At 39.9% G+C, this 19,232-nt stretch overlaps 1 pseudogene; it reads right to left on the bottom strand.

Annotated features, from left to right (window-relative positions):
- Positions 1-439: 439 nt before the first annotated feature.
- Positions 440-19,232, bottom strand: part of LOC147438955 (uncharacterized) — a 67,115-nt pseudogene continuing 48,322 nt past the window's right edge.

The raw sequence follows: 19,232 nt of genomic DNA, 5'->3' as shown, positions 1-19,232 counted from the left end.
CCTACAATAATTGCACTTGTAGTGGATCCAGCCTATTTCTTCTTGACCTCTTTTGCCTTCGACTTAGGACATTGCTTAATCAAGTGATCATTAGCCTTGCAATTATAGAAACGCATCTTCTTCTTGCCTTTTTTACAAGAATTCCCAGACAAGGTGCTGCCAGTAGAAGCATTAGAAACATGTGATTTTCTACTGACCGAAGAACCATGAGAATTGGCTACGTTGTTGTTACCACCTTTTCTTTGAGCAGCAACAAAAGCTTGCTCAACTGCACACTATCTAGCCCTATTCTTTCTTGGAAGCAACTCTTGCGATATCAATGTGCATAATACATCAAATTTGATAGCTCGAGGGTTTTTTTTTTTTGGGTCATAAGTCTCCAAGTACTAGTAAAAGCCTGGTAAAAATGTGACAATGCATCGAGAATTGTCTGCAAAAATCAATCGTAAAAAATGACTTCATCTACAAAAACGAGTTGCTCATTAATATCCTTGATATCTACAAGGAAAGCGTCCATGTCATCTTTCTCTTGCATAATCTTCGACTCTAGCTGTTTACGCAGCAATGCACTTTTAGACTCATTGCAACTTGCATAAAGACGAGCCAAAATATCCCAAGCCTGTGTTGTTGATTTAGCTAAGTGAATGTAAGGGGTAATAGTGTGCTTCACAAATAATGCAATCAATGCATGAGCCTGCACATCTCTAACATCCCAATAAGACTGCTTAGCTGTAGGCAAAACAACTCTAGCAGCAATAGACCTGCCACCACAATCTGCAACATCCTCAACAGAGCTTGTATCCATAGAAGGCAAGTGTACATCAATGACCTGCACAACATTCCAAACACCCTTTGACACAAGAACATGTGTCATCATGTAAGGCCACATTGGGTAGTTATCCCCATCTAGTTTATCCTCAACAATTAACCTTGAAACATCTTTGTTGTTGTCAGCCATGGCGAGTGACTACACCTGATGTGAAAATCTCCTAGAAAGAGGAAAAACAAACTAGGAACAACATGTGCCATATAGCACAACCCAAATAAGTTTGTAAGGGATCTAATTTGTAGAAAATTACACTGATAAAAATTCTACACAAAAGGAAAAAAATGCCTGCGTAGTACTGCTTGTAGTGGAAACGAAGGCCAAAATGAGACTGAATCAAAACTTTGAGCACATTGAGATATATGAGTCTTCCCAAAGTATTTGTTGATCTGCTGACACTCACCAAACATCAACCAAATTGGAAAAAGTGAGCAGGCAGGTGTTGGCGACTATGCCCAAGAGAACGTAACCTGCTCTAATACCAATTGTTGGAATTAGGGTTGTAGGGAAACATAGACATCTTGGAGAAGACGAAGAAGCTCAAGGTACACAAGAGAGGGTGTATTGCTTAGTGCTCAATGGGTAGATAAGATAGCCCTAGAGTGATAGGCATACATACAATACACGGGGGGGGGGGGGGGGGGGGGGGGGGGGGGGGGGGGGGGGGAATCCCTAGGGGGGAGGGGAAAAATGCCTCGGTGGCCCTAAGTGTGCTCACACACATCACTACCACATATATGGTAACAATAAATATTATCAAGGGGTCACCCATTTTCTACATTGCTTGATAGCTTTTCTGTAGTCTATGATGTATACTAATGTTGTTTGATTGAATTATGTATAGCTAACTCTGATATGTTGTTCATATATCAAGCTAGCAAGTGTTAATGAAGTGGCATTATATAGGAAATGCCGCTAATTGCCTCTTTGTTTCTCTCTCTCCCCCCCCCCCCCTAAGTTGTCAAATGAAAGGCCATTATCTCTTTGATTTTTGCCACACCCTCTACATCACACTTTCCACCTTAGGGTTATATGACTAGTGTCTCTTTAGATTTGGTAAAATCTTCTCTTAAACATTGATTTGTCTAGTCAAATCTTTGCCAACATCCTTGATAAGGTGGATCATGCATAGAAGCTCTAACATCTACTATGATCAATGTAGATATGAGATGGGCCCCTTCTTGACGACCAATTTGAAACTCATTTTGTTCTATTGCAGCAAGTCCAACCGTCTTTATCTTGCTCAAACATGTTACCATATACATGTGATAGTGATGTGTGTGAATACAGGATTGTAGGGGCATTTTTTCCCTCACTATGAGGTTTTCCCCCCGTGCATTGTATATACGCCCATCACTCTAGGGCTACATTATCTTTTCCATTGTGCACTAAGCAATATACTCTCTTTTGTTTGCATTGAGCTTCTTCATCTTTTCCAAGCTGTATGTGTTTCCCTGTAATGTTATTTCCAACAATCAGTATCATACATGTTGCGTCCTCTCGAGCATAGTCGCTAGCCATGCTTGCTCACTTTCTCCGATTTGGATGAGCTTTGGTGAGCACTAGCAGGTTGAAAAATATTTTGGGCAAGCTTGAAGAGCTTGTTCTGCTCAAAATTTTCATTTGGGCTCATTTTGGCCTCTGTTACCACTACAGATAGTATTGTGCATGCAATTTTGTCCTTTTGTGCAGAATTTCTAGTGCAATTTTCTACAGAACAGGTTTCTTGTAGTCTTCTTTGGCTTGTGCTACATAGCACGTGTTGGTCCTACTTCATTTTTTGTCTTTCCAGGAAGTTTTCACATCAGGTGCAATCACTCACCATAACTGACAACAACACAGATGTTTTCAACATGTTCGCTGCTAAGGATAAACTAGATGAGGATAATTACCCAATGTGGGCTTACATGATGCAATATGTTCTTATGTCAAAGGGCATTTGGAATGGTGTGTAGGGCATTGATGAATGCCCACCTTATCTATACAAGCTCTATTGAGGATGTTGCAGGTTTTGGTGGCAGGACTATTGCTGCTAGAGCTATTTTGCCTACGATTGAGCAGTCTCATTGGGATGTTATAGATGCACATGCTCACACATTAATTGAATTACCTATGAAGCACACTATTACTCCTCACATTCACTCAACTAAATTAGCAAAACAGGCTTGGGATATTTTGGCTGGTCTTTATGCAAGTTGCAATGAGGCTAAAAATAGCATTGATGTGTAAAGAGTTGGAATCAAAGATTATGCTTGAGGAAGATGACATGGTAACTTTCCTTGCTGTATCAAGGATATTAATGAGCAACTCATTTCTACACGAGGAAAAGAAGAAAGTAGAAGAAACATAGAAGGTGTCCTCTCCATCCCAATCAAATGATGTACAGCTAGATGCAAGGCTCAAGAAGCTCAAAGAAGAAAGAAGACAGAAAGCTAAAGCCAAAGTTAGATTGGATAGATCCACTCGATAGAGAATTACGATGTGCTAAAGCAAAAATTTAAAGAAAGGGAAGAGGAGGAATCCAAAAGATTAGATTCAATTTTGGACTCTCCTTGCAGTCAACAGTCATAGCATTAGGAGACAATTCAAGACACAACAATGACCAAAGAAGAAAAGGGAATAGAGGAAACAACATCAGAAAAGCCACCATCTCCACCTCTTGTGGATCAACAAAAAAGGGAATCTAAAGATGAGTAAGAAGACCAAGATTTCCTTGAGGAAGAACAACAACATCTTGAGAAGCAACACCAAACACAAACAAAAGCAGAGACTTCCCAAACGCGAGAGGACCAATAGAAGAGAGATGTACCCCCTCTGAACCAAGTAGATGACGCGATGGCCATGAACATCATCAAAGGATTTGACATTAAAGAACATCTAGAAATGATTGAGCTACAATTCAACTATCAAAAAATGCTGGCACACCTTTGGGTCCAAGATGCAAAGAAGCCAAGATTGCCACTGAACAAACACAACAAGAGATAGCAAATCTTAAACAACAAGTGGTTGGCTTGGAAAAGGAAAATCATAGACTAAAGATAGATCTCAAGAAGACCAAGAAGGATGTTGAAAGCATGTACCCCAGGATCTAGAGAAGGAGATTGAAACAAACACAAAATTCCAAATAGAGCAGCAAGCAATGGAAGAGTCTCTAGAGGGGGAAAAGAAAAGATATTCCAACCTGTGTGATTCCTATGATCTGATCAAGCATACCTTCTCCACCTGGAAAATCAAGATGTTGTTGCACCTACTTCTACCTCACAATCTTCTACAATAAATTTTGAGGAGATAAAAACACTCAAAGTAGTACTGGAGCATGAAAAATTGCAAAGGCGACTTCTAATGTCATGCATGCTCACCACAAATGTACAAAAAGACCAACAAATAAAAGAATTGCAAGAGCACTTAGCCAAGGAAAAAGCGGACTTGATGGCACAAGCCGAAATGCATGCAAAGGAGGTGGAAGCTAAAGCGTGGAATTGGTGGTACCTCACAAACCAAGACACATGTACCAGCCACCCATACCCAATACATTAAGTTTGAAAGTGTTGACCTACCCCCATTGGACCTACCAGGAACATCATCCATGGGAGGAATGTAAGAATTTGAAGAAGAAAAGCAATCATTGGATGCAAGGGATGAGCTCCGACAATGGATTGCAAATATACCAAAAGGAGCACACAAAGAAAACATGCTTTATGAGATCAAGGTTCTAGAATCTATGGCCCTACTAATGATCAAACTGGATGAGCACATCAAGAATTTTGGCCATGATTGATTGTGCTATCACTCATGAAGCAAGAGGCTAACCTATGGAAGAAGAATCTATTACCAGCCCTAAAACCTAATGCACAAGGCGACTATGAAGGTGTCTCACTTACCAAATAGAAAATGTTTCTCGTCTTGGAGAGCCATGCTCTATGGCATAAGAAGTGGTTTGAAAAGCAGCCCCAAGATGAGACAACTTACATGAATGCTTTCTAGCACCTAGGATTGACCCAGCCTATTATCCTAGCAAGAATGTGATCCTAGGAGACCAAGGTAGTATGGAAGAGTAGGAGACCCCTAGTGCTCAATTATCCCCATTCATAGCTAAACTTGCACACAACCACAAGCCCACAAAATCCTACATGTCACATACACTCATGACTATTATCAAACTACTGCGGATGTCTCACATTTGACATGAAAAATGACTTGCAAAATTGCCAAGATGATTCTCACTTGTATTGAAGCATTTGATAACATTGACAAAGGTGAACACCCATGGGAGGTGTTCCTTGAGGGGATAAATGGGATTAGCTAGAGCTGGAACCAAAAGCTTCTTCAAAGAATGTAATAATGGGCATGTATGCCAGGATCATTTTTTTGCCATTGCACTACATGCAGACATTCAAAGAAACTTTCATGATGGTTTTCTTCAAGATGGAATTCACCATCTTTAACTTCACAACGAAGGATCTACAAGCAAGGCACATTTCTTACCAGCACATGCTACTAAACAAGCCAATCAAAGATTTATTTGTCAAAGCAGATATTATAGCCAGGGGAGCAAACTTTAGCAAAGTCATCAAGACTTTGGAAAAGAGACAAGTGGACTACTAAAGAGTTTCCACAACTTGCACGAGGACATGTAATGGCTAGAAGGGGGGAATGTTTGGCTGATGCAGTTGATGGACACCCTCCTAGCTGGCCACACCTTGTCTAAGCCACATTTTCTATATAATATATCTTATTTTTTTGGGAAGCCTTGTAAATGCGCCAATGTAATTTGGATTCAAGAGTTGTAAACTGTGAGATATAATACTTGATCATGTACTCAAAGCCCAAGTAGCTGGTCCTTGGCCATTTTGAAAAGCCCTAGGTATATAAGCCAAAAGCCGTAGTTTGAATCAGGGATTATTGACGAAAAGAAAGAGATTTTGTTGTATGACTGTCAACTGGATACTTTGCTCAAACTTATAATCCATTTTCCTCATGATTCGGTGATCCAAATTTAGTTCACGGAATTGCATTGTGTTCCTTGTCTCTTGCTCTTTCAATTAAGTATAAGCATTTCAAGTTCTGTTGTGGTTTGTGACTACATGTCGATGAGTCTTATCGTCAGTTTTGAGTGCTTAAATTACTATTTTTGGACATTTTGACTTAGAGAGAGTGTTATTAGAACTTAGGATGACCTATTTATGTTGTTCTGTGGCATTTTTTTATGACCTCTTACATGATGGATTATGATTTTGGTACCTTGTTAAATGGCCACCAGACTTGGTAGACTTGTTTCCTTAGACTTAATATAGATTCCCGTAAAGTTTTGTGACAATCCAAGTTCGTTTAGTCATAAATGGAATGATGACCTAGAGTGGTGAGATAGGATATAGGTAGTTTTTTCGATCTGGGAGTGGTGGTTAACTTGTTGAGTTGATGCATTTGCTTGCTAGATTCACTTCTTGAGGGCTCACGACCTCAGAGAGTCTTTGTGCCCCATCTGAGTCACTTTCGTGAGTATTGACATTATTATGTTAGTGCCAGATAGCTATGCTACAGACGTCCATCACGGTGATTTGCTAACATCATTGTTTATCCGGAAGAAGGTGGTGGATGACACTTGCATGATTGGGAGATAGTTAACACTGCAATAAAGTATTTTAGGCAATTTCAAATTTGAGAAAGTGCCACATGTATACAAAATGGGAGCGCAATTAATTGGGAGGGATCACCATTGATTTTCTTAGAGGGACACAAACCTATGCAGGAGGATAAACCCACGCATATGCCTAAGGGCAAAAATGGAGGCTATTGGAAGGGAGAGGGTAGGAGAGGTTTGTGACCATTCATGCATCAAAGCAAGGTTTAGAGGAAAGAAGGAACATGAGATCAAAGGAGGTGACATGGTGTAGTCCCGTGCTATTTCCACCACATGTTAAAGGCTATGAGGCTACCAATTAGGGTTTTCTCTCTTCAAATAACCATTTGGGGTTGTCTAATAAAGTTGTGAAGCTATAAAGGTCACAACAATGAACAATTGCAACGTAAATTTTAGGTTTTTAACAAGGCAAAAGAGCTCTGTATCCGTGCCATTGAGAGCGAGCCTACACCAAGTCATGACAATCTTGGTAGTTTTCTAGGGTGAGGCTTTCATGGCTGAAGTATTTATCTTTTCAAGTGTATCTTCTACTTCAAAGTTTCTAAGAGTACATATATATTTCTAACTTTCAATATATACTTATTTTAGAGTACATGTGTGTGTGTGTGTGTGTGTGTGTGTGTGTGTGTGTGTGTGTGTGTGTTTGTGTTAAACTTAATACATATACACGAAAAAGAACATAACGTTTCAAAAGACAATTGGCTTTAGATAACATGACAAAAACTTGTACAAAAACAACTCAGTCTGAGATTTTTTTTGTACTCAAAGATCAAGATTTGATGTTGTGAACAGACTAGTATCTACTTTGACCAAAACAATCGTAGATGTAAACGAGAACCTAAGATCTATGATGCCTTGGGTCCTGAAGCCAGAGAAGCCCATGTCATAGGAGACCCATGGAATAGACAATATCAGGGCAATAAGAATTCTGGAGTTTCAAAAGAATGAATGGGATAATCATGCAGCGTGCAAGAATCATGAGACAACATGTAGGTTTGCCACTTGAGATTTGGGTAGAAGCAATTTGTCTACCTGATAAATCGGTCACCCTCAACAACATTGGATGGAGCAATTCCTGAAGAGGTGTAGACAAGTAAGAAGAAGGTAAACTATGCAGTTCACAAAGTATATGGACGCGAGGCCTTCATACACATAGATAGAAGTCTAAGGTCTAAATTAGATGCAAAGTCTAAGAATTTTTTTTCATTGGGTATGGAGAAGTGGACTTTGGGCATCACATATGGGATACTAAAAATGCTAAAATCTTTAGGAGAAGAGATGTAATTTTCAATGAAATTAATACGTACATTGAGTTCTTGGAAATGAAACAAACAAATAATGCAATTGATGTGTACATAAAGCTTGAGAACAATGAAGACTCAATGAGTGCAAGTGGTGACAACTTATAGCAAAGCCAACAAGATGAGAAACCTCAATCTATTCCCCAAAGATCCACAAGAGTTAGTATACCTCCAAAGAGATTTAGTCCTTCCTTCAACCATCTCTTGCACAGATTTTGGAGAGCCAAAGTCCTATGAAGAAGCCATGCAACATGAATCCAAAGAGGAGTGGATGAAGAGAATGCATGTAGAGATTGTTTCATTACAACAAAATCAAACCCTTAGGAGAAATATGGACTTTGCATGGGCCTTGTAAGGAATCCTAATTTTTAGGGATTAAGGCTAAGGTTGTGTAGGGTCAAGGGGACAAGGGAATTCAAGAAGCTAGTTTTGAGTAGGCTTTTCTAACCTTTTTTTTAGACACATGTAGGATGTGGACCTAGGAGGTTACTTTCTCTCTCTAGCTTTTTGAAAGTGAAGGGAGTAAAGGGGTGTGGCCACATCATTAAAAACGTGGGTCATTAAGAGCTAAACATGGGTCATTTTACTTATTTTTGACTTAAAACTCCCCCCCAGCATTTATACATATCAAAAAATCATTTTTGACATTTCGTTTTAACCTACAAGCATTGAAAGTCCACTCCCTCTCCCCAATACCCCCTTCTCTCCTCCTATCTTCCTCCGTCTCCCTCCCCCTCTCTATTTTCATCCTTTTCTTTCTCACGCAACAACTGCCATGGTGCTCATGGACATCACAAATTGTGTGCGTCCACCACCATGTACTCTGTACACCAAAAAGCGTACATATTTGCTTGTCCACGACGTCCTCACCGAGGCCGCACGTGAGGGTGAGTAGAGGTCATCCCAGGAACATCGTACCATCGGTGAGACGAATGTTGATGGTTCTTCAATATCTTGGGAGGGGAGAAGCAGGCTTGTTAGGCTATTGCAATTGGTTGGGTATGGGTGCAGGTGCTTCTTTGCATTTGTGGATGCAACAATGTCAAGCTCTTCAGCTCAAAATAGTGGCGTTACAAGAAAGTATTACCTCTTCGGAGAGGGACGTTGAAACTCTCCAACAACAATTGTAGGTAAAGGATGTCCACTTTATGAAGCTTGTTAATACCATCACATATCTGAAAGAAACACCCCTTGGTGCAGGGGAGCAATATAATTCTTACTTTTGGTTGTGTTCTTCTTATCATAGACTTTGAAGTCTAAGGTGTTGCCTCTACTTGTTTTGTAGTGCTTGATAGAAAGATTGCTTTTGTGATGAAACTGGAAATAGTGAAAGATCAAAGGTTAGAGAGGTCAAGTGTGACCACTTTTCCTCTAAGACAACCTTCTTTGTTACATCTTGTAGGTAGATGCTTCAAATCCACGCTTATTAGAGGTGGATAATCTCTATATTATAGAAATGTTTATTCCCATTTGGATGGAAATGCTTGTTTGCAAATTTGTACAACATATACTTAACAAGTGTCTTTATTGCATAGCTTACAAATGTTGAATTCATACATGTTTTTGTTTGAAGAATTGGTCTCTAACGCATCATGATACAAGGTGACCTCTTACTATGCTAGTTGAGTGGCCGTGTTTGCAACAATGGCTCAAGGAACTCGCATAACATGAATCTTTTACGATGGCACAAAGCTCTCCTCAAGCAATGTGGCTCCCACTACACCAAGAATCATTATGCTAACAGGGAGAGATCCCTAGTAGGACAATACAACAACTTTTCATCAGCAACACACCCTTTCCTAACATGAGGGCACCCTTACCAAAGATATTTTTATGTGATAGGTCACCCCATGAGCATACCATGTCATGGAATGGATGCAAGAACTATGACCGCACTACCCCTTGAAAGTTGTTCATGAATGTATGTTTATCAAATTTAATGAGAAGAAATTTGGATTTTTTTATTTGTTGATGTGTAAGAGCACTCTAGGTCTACCATATTTTGGATTGTTTGATAAGTTAAATAAGATTTGTAGTCATTTAAAGTGTAAATTTGTTTTTGTTTGGTAAGATTGCATATAAGAAGACATGATAAAGAACAAGAGAACTTTACTGAATAAACCTCGGTGAGATTCCTACCATGCACTTGTGACACCATATCTTTCCTTAAACCCTTTGATTTCTATCGTTGTGGGAAGTCCAAGGGGGGGACCTATTTTCAAATTTTTTAGCAATAACTCTGTTTTGAAGAAAATTTTGGTTGTTTTAAAGTTTGTACACAGTCTAGGAGTTCATTCTGATTGTTTTCTTTTAGTTTCAAATTTTGACCTAGTGCACTCCTTGGAAGCCACTTTTGAAGGTGTTAGGGTGAGATTTTTGGAAAGTTTTGTATGTAGGAAATACAATCCTTAACACAATGAAAAACATTGGTTATTTGAGTATTTTTAGATTCTATGTTTTTAATGCTCGTTCGAGCATTAAAAACATAGATTAAGAAAAAAGTAAGAAATGTCTGTTTTACATCATTTTTAAAGAGATTGCCAACTTGCATGTTGATTTTTGAATAATTCTAGCAAGATATGACTCTTTCGCATCACTCGATGGTTGAAGAGCGCGACGAGGTGAGAAAATTCATGTGAGACATGCCCGGATAGATTCAAAGCCAATTGGGAGCTACAGCTGTTGAAAACAACCTAATAAATCAGCACTTCAAAAAAAAAAAAAAAACCTCAATGAGAGGGGCCACAAGGGCGTGCAAAATGGCCCTAGAGACCCTCAACAAGAGGGGCCACAAGGGCGTGTAAAATGGCCAAACAGGGACCCTCGACAAGAGGGGCCACAAGGGCGTGCAAAATGGCCAAACAGGGACCCTCAACAAGAGGGGCCACAAGGGCGCACAAAATGGCCAAACAGGGACCCTTGTTTGGCCATTTTGTGTGCCCTTGTGGCCCCTCTTGTTGAGGGTCCCTAGGGCTTTAAAATGACAAATAGGGCCTTTTTTAATGCATGGCCATGAGATAGAGGTGTAGTGTTTGATGTACTCAGAGCAACAACCCCCCTTTTGCTATGTGTTCAAAGGCCCCTAGCATTCACTATGTAAAATTTTCCTATATCATGTGCGTTCACCAAAATGGATTAAAAGTACCCCTTATAGGCCTTATCTACACATGTTTCTGTAACTTTACAAGAATATAAAATCCCTTTTGTTGAACACATGTGCTATGTTACATATACTTTAGTGAACTCCCCAGATCAAAGGCCTCACAAATCCTATGCACTAAACATTCAGCACTGGAAATCGAACAAACAAGTGGCCAATTTTTACTTCCTTGTGTCCACCTCTTGTTCTTGGGAATGTTTTGGTAAAGACATTTCTTCGGTATTTGAAACCACATATGACCCCTATTGTTATAGTATCCAACCACAGGTTTCTTGATTAGCAGTTTACATAGGCTTGAGTGGTACATATCTTCTATGTTAACAATGCATGTATCTATAATTTATTTTTACACTTTCTCTATCCAAATGAGCTACATAGTAAAAATCAAATCCGCAATTTAACAGTCAAGTTCACAAGGTGATAGCTATTGGTATCAACTTTAGCAATTAAAGAAATAACTACCAATAGCTAATGAATAGGGATATTTAAGAAGATTTGATACCAAAAACTTGTCAACACTACTCAAAAAGGTGGAAACTCAAAGGCTTTACAATATATGTATGCTCAAACACGAATCAATAATAAGTTATCGCTCCATCGCAAGTTGTCCTTTCTCTAAGTCAAGCTTGGCATATGCATATTATGGAATCAATATCATGTTGGAAAGCAAGAATTTAGCTTTCTTAACAATGCATGTATCTATAATTTATTTTTACACTTTCTCTATCCAAATGAGCTACATAGTAAAAATCAAATCCGCAATTTAACAGTCAAGTTCACAAGGTGATAGCTATTGGTATCAACTTTAGCAATTAAAGAAATAGCTACCAATAGCTAATGAATAGGGATATTTAAGAAGATTTGATACCAAAAACTTGTCAACACTACTCAAAAAGGTGGAAACTCAAAGTCTTTACAATATATGTACGCTCAAACACGAATCAATAATAAGTTATCGCTCCATCGCAAGTTGTCCTTTCTCTAAGTCAAGCTTGGCATATGCATATTATGGAATCAATATCATGTTGGAAAGCAAGAATTTAGCTTTCTTAACTTGTGAAATGCTGCTAATGATATATATTCAACATCCCCAAATGAGGACATCTTGACAAAGGTTGTGATCCACTTTAATAAGAATAACCATTAACGATTAAATTGAAATCAAGTACATGAGACTTGAACATGTTACAGGAATATCAAAATATCCATTAAGGTCAACAATGTGTCTTAAATCTGTATGAAACTCCAATAATCTAAATTAAATGCTCTCACTCAATGCGACACCATCTAACAAAAAAACATATTTATATTGCATTTATAGAGGAATCCAACCTCATTACAAACGGAGACAATGTTGTTACTGTCCGGCTTCTCTTACAAATATTTTTCTTCCTCATCTAGAGATTCATATACACTGGAATATTTATGTGTTTATGACAATAGGAAAGATAATAGTACTTTATGGATGGCTTTTCTAAGAGCTCCTAGAGAGTACCTATTGGTTCAAGATTCTACACAATCCTACTATTCTTATCAAAATCTTTTAACATGGTAGTGAAAGGTTCTTCACGGGCCAAAAATAGAGTGATTTCCATCTTTGCACATGGTTGCTTGCTCATGTCCTCTCAAAACAAGTTGACTTTGTAAGTAAACAACAGATTTTGTGAGCACAGAGTTATAAAGTACAAAATGATATCATTCTAATAATCTAGTGACAACTATATAAAGAAGAAATTAGAAAGAAAATCTTTGATGAATCTTTATAGATAACACAACTTACTTGCATTTGAGACTCAATCACATGCTACACAACTATAAATGACACACCAAAGCCATCAACAAAATAGCACACCCCAATGTTATGAGGTGTGAAGCCTAAACATTGAAAGCCATAAAGAGGTTAATTCTCTCCAGCATGATAAACTTAAAGATGGAGATGATGTTAAGCTCTGAATGTAAGCTACAAGGGTAGTTTTCCTACCATTCTATCTTTATGTTGGAGGTGAAACCTTGCAATGCCCATGTACTAATCACACCTCCTATTGTTGTGGTATGCAAGTCATGTGAGCTCATACTTTTTCCACCTTCGAGAGTAGAGGTTTCCATGTAGTGTGAGTGAATGAAAGTAGAAGGAGTTGAATTTTGTTTCATGCTGTAATGGAGGTGAGAGAAGGGAGAGGAGCTAGCTTGGTGTGAAACTATGTGGTGGGAGAAAGCTAGCAGAGAGATAATGCTGGACTATAGAAGGTGCATGTGGTTGTTGCAGCAATGGAGAGCTTGGAAAAGGGTTTGTAGAGAGAGAAAATCACTTTTTAGCTATAGAATACGTTTGGAAAGACTTTGGAGGGTGGAAAATAATGTTTTGACTTTTTTTCTTAAATTCAATTTTTTGAATTTTTAGTGTATGTTTTTTACTTTTGGAGGTCAAAAATGCTTTTTCAACCATGAAATAGGTTTGGGGACCTTTTAAGGAGGGAAAACTTGAAATTTAAAACTTTTTAGTGTATTTTTAAATCCGGGCCAAAAAGTGAGGGGAAAAGAGGTCAATGTGCCCCCCCCTGCGCCCCCCCCCCCACCACAACAAATCCCTTTCCCCTAGCCACCTCCGTTACCTTCTCACTAGGTAAGATGCCATTAAGAGGTGTAATGCTACCTTGTCCCCCTACTTTCTTGAGGGTATAGAGTGTGTCCACCATCCTCTTCCTATTGGCTGGCCTCTAATTAACCTTAATCCCAAAGGGCCCCTAGAGGGTTCATATTTTTCCTAATGCATGGAAATCTATTGATTTACCTAAAGGTAAACGGACACTACAAAATAAATGGGAGTACAAGTTAAAGGAGAAAGAAGGCGAGAAAAAGAGACACAAGTCTAAGCTTGTGGTAAAGGGGTTTTGTCATAGTAATCAATATCTAATTCTCCTAAATGATTTTCTCATATTAAACTGATCATTTAATGTGGGGAAGTGCCAGGGGAGAAAAAGCTAGAATATTGGTTAAGCTAGCATACCAAAGGGATCCAAAGGAGGGAAAATAGGGATCCAAAGGGGGGGTCCATCTGCAAAAGATCCATGTGCAACAATGGGCTAAAAAGACCCTAAGGTTCAACCCATTAAGACTTCCAAAATGCTAAGGTTCCAAAATTCAAAGGTTGTGTCCAAAGGTCAACCCTAGAGGAAATTGGATGCTTTGTGTGTAACTAAAAAGTCTTTGCATATCCCTACATGGGAGGGGGCGAGCCCTTCTTCTAGGGGATGAGAGAGAAAGTCACACACACACACACACACACACACACACACACACACACACACACACACACACACACACACACACACACACACACACACAGGCTCCCTTTACATAAAGGGAATTAGGGACACATGTCAGCTCCCTAGCCCAGATGCCCACAATGTGTGCCCAATTCCTATTGGATGGCCTTGGAGGTGGACCAATGAGAATTAGGCTAGAGTAAATCTAGTTTAATTAATTAAAAACACTTAATAAAAGAACCAATGAGAATTAAGTCTCCTAGAAGACTATTGGACAGTCTCCCAAGGGGTCCAATGAGCATTCAGAAGCCCAATGGCTTGCCTGATTCCTATTGGCCAGGAGGCAAAGGGGTCCAATGAGAGTTTAGTTTAATTATTAAATTACCTAAAGCTCTCACAAAAGGGGAAAGGGGGACACATGTCAGAAGGCTATCACTTATGCTGCTTAATAACCATTGGCTTGACTTGGGGAGGTCCAATGGGGAGCCTACAAGAGCAATTAGCAAGAGGGCTCGCCCAAGAGAGAGAGGGGGTTGATATTTGCAAGGCATTATCACACACACACTCACACAATCTCATGTGTGAAGAAAGAGAAGACTATCTCTTCCCAAGCATTAATGGAGAGCTCATCACCTACTCCAAGCTTGTGAGATAGAAGCCTACATCGACACACTCTTGGCTTGTGGATGCAAATCCAACCAAGAGCCAAGCTTCAATGCATGCTCATCTCCTCTACCAAGCTAATTACTAAGCTAAAGCTATGCTAATATGAGTGATTATGTGAGGAGATGTACATCTTTCTCGTAAGATACTCCTTCTTCCTCTCAATCTACTCTCATACCCTGCTAGCTCTCACCATCTTCAAAGGTGTGTGAGGTCTTGGGTTTGAGAACGGGGATAATTAAAGTTGTGTTTACTAAGTGTTTTTCTTAGTGCATGAAGCTTTCATCTTCATTGCACTAGCTAGTCTTGAAGGAACACAAAGAATTGTATTGTACAATGTCTCTCTTGATGGGAGAAACCATAATGCAAAGCCTTTTGGAGGGGGGACCGGCTCCATGCAAATCCGGTCCTCAACTGTTGTCAATAGCTTAATTTCTCTCTCTTTTGAAAGTATTGTTGATGCTATCTAACTAGGTGTTATGCTTTTTGTTGCTCTCTCCACCCAAGCACTCTTGTAATTCTCATTAGGAATCTATTCTAATGAAATGCCCACTATGTTCATGCTAATTTCCGCTATACACAAGTTTTTAGGCCATTAAATGTTACATTGGTATCAGAGCACAAGGTTTCTCTTTTCTTGCTCAAGAAGAGTGGTCCGCAAGCTAGCTATAAATGGTTGGTATTATTAATTGCATGTGAGTAAGTAGAATAGGGATTTTTCAGCCTTGCAGTGCACCTGCCTTTGTGCAGTTAACGGGGCATCACCGTCGAGAGCTATGGTCTTAATAGTGGAGTCCTATGGGGCTTGCCTACGGCTTAACCACTATTGAGCTATTAGAAGCTTGATAGGAGCCAGTGCTGCTTTGGTGTCGAAAGATCCTCTCTTCTATTCCTTGCAATTAATGGTATTCGAGCCGCGGGTACAGTAGCTTGAGTGCTTTTTCTAAAGGGGTAAAGAGGAGTAGCAACTAGGGCTTGAAGTGCCAATGTACACCTAAAAAGTTTACACCTAAAAGTTGTTAGAATGGCTGACTATAGTAAAGAGAGTGAAATTAATGTTGATAACTTTGATTTCGCTCATGAGCAAGCTACTAATGATGCTTCAATGCTTGTTAACTATCTTGTTTCTAGGCTTCAACAAGCCATGGGCAATCCATCTCTCCAAAGTGAAGTGCAACGGCAGCTCCGTGCTCACGGGATTCTCCAAGCTCATCACCATGACGAGAGAACACCTAGGAAGCCTCCTTGTGAGACTCCCAAAAGAGGTCTCTCTCCGATTCGGGAAGAAGAAGAGAATCCATATGAAGGACTCAAAAATTTACTTCTTCATGATGCATCTCCTTCCCAAAGGAGAACTCGAGAGACTCTACCGAAGGAACGAGAAAGAAGTGAGTCTCCCGCCACCTCGGTGGAGATGGCTCCACGAAGACGGCGGGCTAAACGCTCTCCATCACCACCAAAGCGGAGAAGACCATCACACTCTTCTCCATGCCATAATTCAAATAGGGATGATAAAAAGCAAGAGAAGAAAAAGGCGAGAAAGAGGACACCCTCTTCTCCATCTTCTTCATCCTCTTCCTCTTATGAAAGTGATGGTGAAGACAATGAAGATCAAGACAAGAAAAAGGCGAGAAAGAGGTCACCCTCTTCTCCACCTTCTTCACCTTCTGAAGAAAGTGATGGTGCAACCTTTGAACCATAAAAAATAAGAGGCCATAGGAAATCCTATGCCGCATGGAAGAGGTCATCCATGTTGAGGAAATTCAAAGAGGGAGGGAAGAGCATCTCTTTCCTTACCTATGATGGTACCTTTGGTGCTACGGACAAAGTCTTGGCCTTTATCCAGCAATTTGATGCGGCGTTTGGAGATGAGGGCTTTACGGAGTCCTCTAAGCTACGCCATGTAGCTATGCACTTTCAAAAGTCTGCCAGGAAATGGTGGTCTAGCCTACGAGCCAACAGTGAAGCTCCACGAACATGGAAAGCTTTAAGAGCTTCCATTATGAAGCAATTTTTGGCCACCGATGCCAAAGACAAAGTACTCACTGAATGGCGAAGCTTAAATCTCTCTCCCAATGAATCCATCCACAAATATGTAGACAAGTTTTGGGACCTACAACTCAAAGCCACTGTCTTTAGAAAATTGGATTTTGGAGAGCAAAAGCAACAGTTTTTTGTGGGCTTAACCGAAGAAATGGCGGAGTATGTCAACTCCCAAAGGCCACGTACCATATCGGCGGTAATACACCATACTATGGTGGCCTCACGAATCAATTTCCAAACAGGGGCTAAAAGAAATAATAAGCCCCCGGAAAACAAGGGTTCCAATGAGCCTAAGGGGAAGGACAATGTCCAAAAGTCTCCTAAGGGCAACTCCAACAAAGCTAAAGAGAAGGGAGTTTACAAAGGTAAGAACAAACTCTCTCTTGAAGAGCTTGAGCGTTATCGCAAGGATAACCGGTTTTTCAAGTGCGGTGAACAAGGGCATGCGTACTGCGCTTGTCCCCAAAAGAACAACCACCAAGATCCTCCTAGAGCTTCCTTGGTTGAAATCCAAGAGGAGGAGACTCACCAAACTCATCACAAAGGATGTCCTCTATGCCATGCTTGGGGAAAGGTAAAAGAACATGATGCTTTTATTCTCTTTGACCCTGGTTCTACTCACAATTTTATATCTATCTATTTGGCCACCAAGCTAGGCATACAATCCTACGTAATGGGAGATGTCCTACCTGCAGACAGTGCCTTCAAGGGGCAAGAAGCTTCAGTCACTCCCTTAATCGGGAAATTGAGGCTTCATGTCCAAGGCTATGTGGACAAAGAGGACTTCTTTATCTCTCCTCTCAAGTATGAGGATGTAATCTTAGGGGCACCATGGTTTGACCGCCTGGCTGCCGATGTTAAATTTCCTGAAAGGAGAATCTCCTTTAAGTTCAGGGAAAAATACATGTATATAGATTCTAAGGAAATGGGTAACACTATCCCCATTGTGCATACACCAGCTTTCAACAAGTCAATAAAGAGCTCTATTTCAGTGTACATGATTTTTGTTAAAGATTCTCAAAATGAATCTAATGCTTTAGCAAAAGAAAATAAAAGCAACGAAAAGGAATTAGAGTTATCCAATTTTCTCAAGGGGTTTCAAGATGTTTTTATTGACGACATCCCTTGTGAGCTACCTCCTAAACGAGGTAATGATGACCATGCAATTGAACTTCTTCCAGGAAGTTCACCGGCTAACAAACCTCCTTATAGAGTTTCTCAAGCTCAACAAGAGGAGATTATGCGGCAAGTGCATGAATTAGTTGAGAAGGGCATGGTTAGGCCTAGCTCATCTCCATTTTTCTCACCTGTGCTATTAGTGTAAAAGAAAGACGGCACATATCGTATGTGTGTTGACTATAGAGCACTAAATAGGATCACTATCAAGAATAGGTTTCCCGTTCCATGGGTAGAAGACCTATTTGATAAGCTACAAGGATCGACCTACTTTAGTAGGATTGACCTAAAAAGTGGCTATCATCAAATAAGGATAGTTGATCAAGACATTGTAAAGACCGCATTTCGTACCACATTTGGTCTTTACGAATACATTGTCATGCCTTTTGGCTTGACCAATGCACCAGCCACATTCAACCGCTTGATGGAGAAGCTGTTCAGGCCTCATCGAACCTTCACTGGAGTGTTCTTTGATGATATTATCATCTACTCTAATTCATTAGACGAACAAAAGCAACACCTCTAGGTAATATTTCAAGTTTTGAGAGAGAATAAACTTTATGTTAATCGAAAGAAAAGTGAATTTTTCTTGCAAGAGATTCATTATTTAGGTCATATTATCTCTCAAGATGGCATCCAAATGGATCCATCAAAGTTAGAGGTAATAAAAGGATGGCCTAAACCAAGAAATCTTCATGAACTAAGAAGCTTTATAGGTATGTGTGCATACTATAGACGCTTCATAGAAAAGTTCTCACAAATTGCGGGACCATTACATGACCTAACAAAGAAAAGCGTTAGGTACACATGGTCTGCTAAGGAGAACAATGCTTTTGAAAAGCTTAAAGAAAAGCTTATCTCTCAACCTGTGCTTACACTACCGGATCTCTCAAAACCATTTGAGGTCCAATGTGATGCTTGTGGTGATTGCCTTGGAGCTATTTTACTCCAAGAAGGGCACGCCATAGGCTATGAGAGTCGAAGGCTCGACCCTGTTGAGCAAGCTCTAGGCATATATGAAAAGGAACTCCTTGCAGTTCTACATGCCTTAGACTCATGGAAGCACTATTTATTGGGGACTCCTTTCATTCTGCGAACGGATCACCAAAGTCTTAAGTACTTCATGATGCAGACCAAGTTCTCCGACAAACAAATG

Source organism: Adiantum capillus-veneris, chromosome 16 (genome assembly GCF_014529385.1).
Source record: "Adiantum capillus-veneris isolate H3 chromosome 16, ASM1452938v2, whole genome shotgun sequence".
NCBI classification, from domain to species: Eukaryota; Viridiplantae; Streptophyta; class Polypodiopsida; order Polypodiales; family Pteridaceae; genus Adiantum; species Adiantum capillus-veneris.
The sequence above is the reverse complement of the archived record's forward strand: the minus strand, read 5'-3'. Positions and strand labels throughout refer to the sequence as shown.